Raw genomic sequence first — 8,699 nt, 5'->3', positions numbered from 1 at the left:
TGTCATCCTGTCCACCATTTCCAAACAGCCTCCATGTATCCAGTGACTTTTTCCCCACTTGGAACTGAACTCAGAAGGATATTTCTTCCAACAATGTGACCATGGGGATGCTGGGATAGTTGTAAGTGTGAGTACTGGTTGTAAGTCCTTTTCCCCTCCCCAGTGCTGTTATAAGTCCGAATGGTCACTAAATGAATGGTTGTGAGTCAAGGACTACCTGACAAAGTTGGAAGGGACCTTGGAGGTCTTCTACTCCAACCCCTATAACATTTCAGGCAAATAGTTGTACAAAAATATGGAATGCTTCATATAATTTGCATGCCATTCTTGCACAGGGGCCATGCTAATCTTCTCTGTATCCTTTCAATTTTAGTATATGTGCCACAAAAGCAAAGAAGACCTCCTAGAGCTGAGAAATAGTTAAAAAGAAGAAAAGAAAACCACCCTTTTTTTCTGACTCAAGATACTTTTGATGAAGATGTTTTAGGTTGTTGGGTTCCCCCACCTTTTTTTTTTTTTTAACAAAATGCTTAATAGTAAATGAGAGAAATGTTTGTTGTAAGAATTGTATGGCTCACACTTATATTTCCTGTTGCCCCACAATAAATATCCTATACCGAATGAAATGAAATCTGAGCACTTACAAGAGGTGTTTGGTTGATTCAGGATACAGAATGATCATTATTAGCTTGGGAGAGAAAAGAGTTTAAAGAGTTCATACACTGAGATCAGCCTTTCTTGAATACAAAAAGCATTGAGAAGAAGCACTCAGCTGTCCTTGAAATTTAGAGAAAAGTGTTGACATCCTCATTTCCCCTGTTTTCTAAAAACTTAACAATTGCCAATAAATCCTAAGAGTTACCAAGTTCTAGATGTTTCCTATAGCGTGTGTAGAGGAAGATATAATTTGTATTTGCTCGTGCAATTCAAATACAGCCTTATTAGCCACATAATATAATGTGGTTTTAAAACAACTTATCCGACCCAAATGTTGCGTTGCCTTATTTGTATTCCCTTCTCATAAATCCTCCCAAGCAGATGTATATACTTGTTGTCAGCCGTATTTGTCACAGCACAAGCTGTCTTTGGCCCATTTTTCAGGATGCTGTTAGACATGATTTATCGTGGGGTGTCATTCCTGCCGTTTTCTTTGCAAATCTCCCTTCCCTGCCTTGAACGAAGAAGCCATCTAGCTGAGAATCCGAATGGTGGAGAAGAGAGTTAGATAATCAGAGACTCGGTTGATCACTCTTTCAAAAGGCAATTCCACTCTAGCTATAGATTTTTTTTTTTTTTTGTAAAGGGTGGGATTTCAAACTCTGAGAAAAAAGTAATCACACCCTTAAATACATAAATCAATACAGTCTGTGCTGTTAAATAGAAAGCTGTATTTTTCTTATGTTACTTTAATCTGTTTTATTAGAGTAAAGTGAAGCTCCTCCGGCAACTAGAATACAGAAGGCAGCTATCCAATTATCACTTTATAAAACTGTTCATAGGAACGAATACAAAGACAGCATATCAATTCCACATGTATATTTATCCTCCTGTTGGATAAGGACTCAACAGTCAGGACAGGCTTTTAAGAGCTTGGTCTACCACCACAGCATCTTGGCCATTTAAAAAGAACGATATAAAATCTCCCTGATAAACCTTAACATTAATGCCTTTAAACATCCACCTTTGAATTTAGCAGACTCTGACAGGCTTCTCACATTGCCCTAAGCTGAGCCTTGCTTGACCATGGCTTGTTGATTAAACTATCATTTGTTGATTGCATACAAGTTAGCAAGTTGTACATCAGACTTCACCAAGACAAACTAAAGACATCACACTGGACATTCTAGTCCAATCTGGCCACTTCTCACTAGCTGGTAGTGTCTGTCCATCAGAGATCTTACCTGCAGCCTACAATCTGATCACTTTTGCCAAAATAAATATCTCACATTTCTGCTTGCAGGCAAGACGTACGGCACATAAATCTAATAAATAGTAAATAAAAAATGTGGATATCAGAAACTTTTCCTGCAACAGATCATTCATCCATCAAAGCCAATCCAATCAATATTGATTAGAAATGGACTTCTAGTTTACCAACCTTACCTGGAGATACTGAGGATTAAATATGGGACCTTCTGCACATATATATGGTCTACCTATGAGCTGAAAACTCACCAAAAATGCAGATCTTTTTCCAATTTCCTATTTAATCTGGGATCCTTTCTCATTCATGTTTAGCATTCTGAGTTGACGATGAAAGTTGGATAACTCAATGGACTAATGCATAGGCCTAGAGAGGATATATTCATGTTCTTGATTAAGTATTTTACAAAATAGATGGTTTCATTGAAAATATAAGGCCAATATCCATTGTTTTTGCCCTGCAAGGCAATGAATCTAACCAAGGTCTGGCAGAAACCGAAACTAATTTTTATCTGCATGGCACAAAGGACCAACTCTAGTAAATCATTTTTAAGAGGTGTCACAGTAAGCTTCTAGAATCTTGAATCACTCTAAACTTACAATAGCACTGCAGCAGGGATGAATAACTGAACTTTTGACCAAACCAGGAGAATATGTGTCCAAGCTCAGAACTTCACACTTGTAAAAATTGCTTTCCAAAGGAGGAGATTGAAGAAAGAAAAGACAGAGGTTTGTTGATTTGACAAGCAGGTGATATTGATCAAGAAATAAGAGCTGTAAAATATGACAAGAGTGAAAAGATTGTGCCATGAATAATTGTTGTATAATATTTCATTATCTCTCTACTACAACAAATCTGCACATTGAATTGTGATTGAAGTTTCCAACAAGGTTTTTCAATCAGCTCCCTGTTCAGAGATTTCTATTGATTGATTGATTGATTGATTGATTCATTCATTCATTCATTCATTCATTCACATTCAATAATTGTGTCTGTGTGTCCTGAAAACAGTGATGGGATTCAAAAAATTTTACTACGGTTCGTAAAAAGTTTTTACAAGTGAGGCTTGGTAGGCGTGACGTGGCTTGGTGGGCATGGCAGGGGAAGGATACGGTAAAATCTCCATTCCTTCCCCACTCCTAGGGGAAGGTTATTGCAAAATCCCATTCCCTTCCCACTACTCCACTAACCTGCTTCCCAGCTCCGTTATCCTGTTCAACAAAAGACCCAGACAATCATCTAGGACTCGGGAGGCTGAGAATAGATGGGGGTAGGGCCAGACAGAGGTGGTATTTGCCGGTTCTCTGAACTACTCAAAATTTCCACTACTGGTTCTCCAGAACTGGTCAGAACCTGCTGAATACTACCTCTGCCTGAAAAGTTCCTGTCTCAATTCCAATGCCTATCATGAATATATGCATATGTGCATGATACGTGAAACTGTGTAATAAACCTGGAACTGGTTACCATAAGCCACAACTGGATGGAGTATCAAGGAAAACTCTTACCAATACCAGTTAGGGAGAGAAGCAGCAGAAGCAGTAGAATCCCCCAACCCTTACTCATGTCTGCCTTCACAAACTAGACAGGCACAAGGTCTCAGCATACTCTACAAACCCCTGCAAGGAATCATGTTCACTCTTCTTTTATGAGAACAGCTGGGCTTAAACATGATTAAGGTTCCTGTTTAGGCTGTTCTGCCTCAAATCACAGCATAACCAGCCAATGCCAGACATTTGAAATTTCTGGCACTAAAATTAGATCTGGCAATAGCTGTGGCCATTATTTAATAATCTGTGGTAGCTATTCTTCCCTGTTTTTTTTCTTTTTGGCATCAGATTTTAAGCTCCCCGTTACTATTTTCCTCCTGCGTGGTATCCAGGTTGGGCTGCAACAATCCTCAGTTGTTAAAAAAAACAAGTGAAAACAGCAGTGCACATCACTTACTGTGGCTTCCTTTTTCCACACACGAGGATGCTCTTTTGCATTCTATGACCTGCCCTTTATAAGAAGGTTTAGGAGCATTTGTAGATTTGCACCAACATCATTAAAAACTTGTGTGTATGTTTATCCTGTAAGCTCTTACCTATTCTTTCACTGGGAAAATCCTATAAAATCCTATAAAATTCAGTAGAAGGCTAATAGTGAGCTAAATCTTAGCCAAGGTTTAGATGCAAAGGTCTGCTTAAACAGACCTTTGCATCTAAACCTTAGCTAAGATTTATGATCACATCACCAAAGGGTTCAATTATGTTTCACTATCCTATTTAGAAATATTTACGATTATCTGCCCACCCCAGTATTCCCTGACTTAAATTCAATGTTAAAAATCCATCAATTACTACTTAATCAGTAGGCCTCCAGAAAAATTCTTGTTGGAGAGTATTCATATAGAGCTATATATTCTCTGGAAGGCCTGGAGGAACATTGTCCATAGGGTCACGATGGGTCGGACATGACTTTGCAACTAACAACAACAATTCTCTTGAACATAAATTAATTACGTTGCTGGCCTAAATGTGGACCATGAATCCTAAAGATATGTTTTAGTGTTTAAGTGATATCAAGACAGCATCAACAGTGATTGGAAAACTAGACCTTCTCTAGGGTGATATGTGTTCAATTTGGTCCTTCAGGTCCTCCAAAATTGTATTGGGCTGCTTTTCTAATTGACTCTGTTTTAATTGGAAATATCACAGGCATTGCTAAGGTTGATTTGGATACCGATCATATTTAGATACTGACTCTTACCATTACTTTGTGTTTATTTCATGCCAAAGAACATGCTTTGAAGTGGTTCTAGGTGGTTGGCATTCCTCAAATCAGCTAAATATAAGCATTTTTCCTAGGAATTGTACAACTTTTTAAAATTGCGATTGGATTTTTGTGGAAGGTTTTTCCTTGTTTGTTTTTTTAAAAGAGCTTTGGGGAGAGATTGGAAAACAGTGGAACTGGGATGACAAAATTATCAGAGGCTTATTGGACATTTTTGCTTATTTCTTTAATCTAAACACAGCTCAAAACTATTCTGTAATGACGATGGCAAATTTTAGTGGATTAATTGAAATAGGCAGCATGGGTGCAAAAATGAAATGATGATAATGATGATGATAACAACAATAAAACACAAAACATCAATGTCCACCTATCCCAGGTTCTTGGAGAGGACTCGATAGGTGGATAAAAATGCCAAATCCATTCTGAATATCTGGCTGACTATGTGAGGAATATAATCATTGCAATGACCATATAACTTAGCAGATTGCTGACCTCTGACAAATGGAAGCAAAGATGCATGTTACGGAAGAGAAAGTATTTTATTCATTGCCTGTGGATCATAGCACATGGTTTCAAAGAAAAATTTGGTGGTGATGGCCATAGCATTCAATATTAGCTTTCAACTGCTGTATCTGTCATGGTGATTCAGTTTGATGCTAGCTATGAATTGGGATCCTTGAGAAATTTAGTCGGTGCAAATTTCTATACAGATTCATCTGATCCACAGTTTTCATGGAGACCTTAGTGATTTTCTTCAGAAGCATCTATAGCAGGTGTGGCCAACTCTGACCCTTTTGCGACCTGTGGACTTCAATTCCCAGAATTTTGAGCCAGCAGGAATTCTGGAAGTTAAAGTTCAGAGGTTATAAAGGAGCCACAGTTGCCACATCTACTCTGCAGTATCTTACCCAAGTCAGATAGAGAAAAAACATGGCTGCCTCCAAGGACCCACCCCTACTGGGAGGCTTGATGAAACCAGTCTGGATTATGTTTTTCTGAAAACATGTATGTGCACTTGTTAGGAATCACAGAGATATTTTTTCCCCCAAGAAATGATGAACCTCAGCTTTTATCACCCAGCTCCAAGAAATGCAAAATATTTTGTATATTAAAAAGTGCCATAGATGTGATACATAGTAATTTCGCACTTTGAAATTTTAATCCAATGCAAAACAAAGGCGGCTGCAACCTCGATATTCCCGAGACTTGGCACTTTGAATTCCTTTGAGGTACAGATTGGAAAAAAAGTCCTTTCAACTCAAGGAAATGTATATGAATCATATTCATTTATTCATAATATACACTGCTGGAAACAGATATCAAGTATGACAGATATCTGTTATATGGCTCTAACCACAGTTTTGCTACATCGAGTCAGAGAGGAAATCACTAACTATACATTTCAAGAATTACTCACTGCTATATGCCTATAGCAGAATTCTAGGAGACGAAGTGATGGGGCACTTTCACCAGTCATCCATGAAAGTAGTCATCACTGTGGCACTAAGTACTTGTTTGAAAAGATCCATGTAGAGCATTTGCATAGAGTACTTTTGTTTGTTGAAAGTGCACAGATGTCAAAAATTCTACTGCGTTATGAGACAGAATCTAATATTACAAAATATGAAGTCTGGGGAATGTATGTAGTTATGTGAAAATATCCAATTTCAATTAATTGTCCTAAGCCATCTAATTATACATGTTCCTTAGGGATCTAACACTCCAAAAGTAAGATAGTTTTGAAACAGAGGAATATAAAGAATCAACAAATTTTTATAAAATGATTACTATTTTTTTGGCTGCCAACAGTTTCAGAGGCAGAGATAAAATAGGATTGCACATTTATTTCAAGGTTGCAATGGAGTTCTTATATCAAGAATTGTTTATAGAAATGCTTAGCTTACCCAAATAACTATATACATAATATTACCATAGATAGTAATAAATTAGATACCTCAGCATCCACTTGTCAGTTGCTTAGTATTTTGATATTATTTTGGAGGTTAATTGCTTATTAGTTTCCAGGACCATCTATGAATCACAGAGCAAGTTAAAAAGCTGTCATACCTTACTGGGAAAGCTGAATTTATTATTACATTTAGGGGATGGATAAGACAGTTCTTTCCCCACTTTATCCCATTTAACCTGATAGCTAACACACAAATTCCAAACACCTGAACAAGTAAACAGGTAAATTCCTAATGTCTTCAAATGCTGCAGTGGGAATGACCCATAGTCCCTCCCAATTGACTAGGAAATAAAATACTTTGCCGTTTTTGGTATCCTGATTTTCAGATCAGCAGGGAAACATTTTCTCTGTTTAAAATAAACTTTGTTTTGAAAGGAAAAGATAGCTGGAGGTGGGGGGAAATGGCAAATCACCTGGAAAAAAAGAGAAGGGGAAAAACATCTGGAAGAAAGAGAAATGAACTGTTGAGAGATGCAGAAGAGATTGCATGATTTTGCTAAGCTAGGTTCTCTACTGAATTAGAGAACAAAAACACACTTATTTTCAGAATAAATCACGCTCAAAGCAAAAAGATGGACATGGATTAAAGGTGATAGACAATGCAGCTTGGACTCAAGAAAATCTTCAGGGCCTGCCTGGGGAGATAGAAGATTGGAAATCAAACTAGGGCTGTAGGATAGAACTGAGTTATTATTAAGAAATATTTCAGAAGTAAACAGGAGCTAGGAAGAACTACTAAAATTTGGCCCAGGGGTTGTATGTTATGGAAGTGAGAATTTAGCTCACTGGTAAAGTGAGCTGGAAGAAATTTTCTAGGGAAGAATATAAATGATAGTATCCAAAAGAAGCTGTCACCCCAGAGCAGGTCTACTACGCAGCGTGCACACCGCCCGCCAGCTGATCGTTGGGTAGCTGCTGTGCATGTGCAGAGGACAGGGTGTGCGCAGGAGACACGTGACATGTGCAGAAATGCATGTCGCACGTGGGGGGGTTCGCACACTCATGTGCAGAAATGTGTGGTGCGCGTGGGGGTCACATGCACATGTGCAGAGATGCACAGGGCATGTGCAAGGGTTGTGCACACATGTGCGGGGGGCGTGGGACCCCCCCGCGTGCATTGCCTTATGGGTGCTGGCATGCATGTGACAGAAAGGTTAGCCATCACTGGTCTAAGTAAACCTGCAGAATGGAAGTTAACTTGGTTTCTCTGGGTTTACTGTAGATATGCCTAAATCAGGATTCAGATTATGTGCAGAATGTGGATATTTTAAAAAAGGAAGATTCTTCCACAGTAACTACATTGAATTATGGATGAACCTCTTCTCTTCTCTCCTCTCCTCTCCTGTTCTCTTAACTCCTCTCCCTTCCCCTCCCCTTCCCTCTCTGTTCCTCTCCTCTTTTCTGATCCCTTACTATGCACCATGTTTTCCATTATAATTTTATATGTTTTCCTCCAAAGAACTCCAAATAGATTCGATGGTTTCCTTTCCTTTTGAAATTCTTACAAGAGCCCAATGATAGAAAGGGGAGAGTGGTCCACTGATCCAATTGCTATATGGGATTATTGATACATTATCCCAGTGTTTTCAGTCCAATCTTTTAGCCATGATTTTATCCATCATTTAAAAGCATGCATTTTTTTAAAGATATAGAGTAAGAAAATACAAATGGAAGGGAAGTTGAAAATTGAAGGTAGTGGTGGAATGTAGGGAAAGTCCATGTATGCATAGAGGAAATTCTTCCAGTTATAAATATTGCACTTTTTCTGCTGTTGTATGTGGCACAGGAAAGTCGGCAACAAGAAAAGATCAATTTTTTTTACTGGTATAGTAAAAGGTATACTTTTATGGTATACTAAGGAGATGACTTGGATTCACTTATTTTAGACTGGAAGGTTGTGTTATAGCATAAAAGTATTTATCTTGTATAACAAAAATAGAATATAACCAGGAGGGGAGGAAAAAGACAGATAGGTTTTTTTTTTCTTTTTAAAGGTACCTATTAATTAAAGAAGAAATTGAAAATGTA

At 38.0% G+C, this 8,699-nt stretch overlaps 1 non-coding gene across 1 annotated transcript; it reads right to left on the bottom strand.

Annotated features, from left to right (window-relative positions):
- Positions 1 to 289: 289 nt before the first annotated feature.
- LOC113417695 (U6 spliceosomal RNA) lies at positions 290 to 393 on the bottom strand. The gene has a single exon (XR_003371666.1). It is a non-coding gene; the product is annotated as a U6 spliceosomal RNA (small nuclear RNA).
- Between the last annotated feature and the right edge of the window lie 8,306 nt (positions 394 to 8,699).

The sequence above is a fragment of the Notechis scutatus genome, chromosome 2 (assembly GCF_049901735.1).
Source record: "Notechis scutatus isolate UNSWTSFEM ecotype Mainland chromosome 2, rNotScu1.2, whole genome shotgun sequence".
Classification (NCBI taxonomy): domain Eukaryota; kingdom Metazoa; phylum Chordata; class Lepidosauria; order Squamata; family Elapidae; genus Notechis; species Notechis scutatus.
The sequence above is the reverse complement of the archived record's forward strand: the minus strand, read 5'-3'. Positions and strand labels throughout refer to the sequence as shown.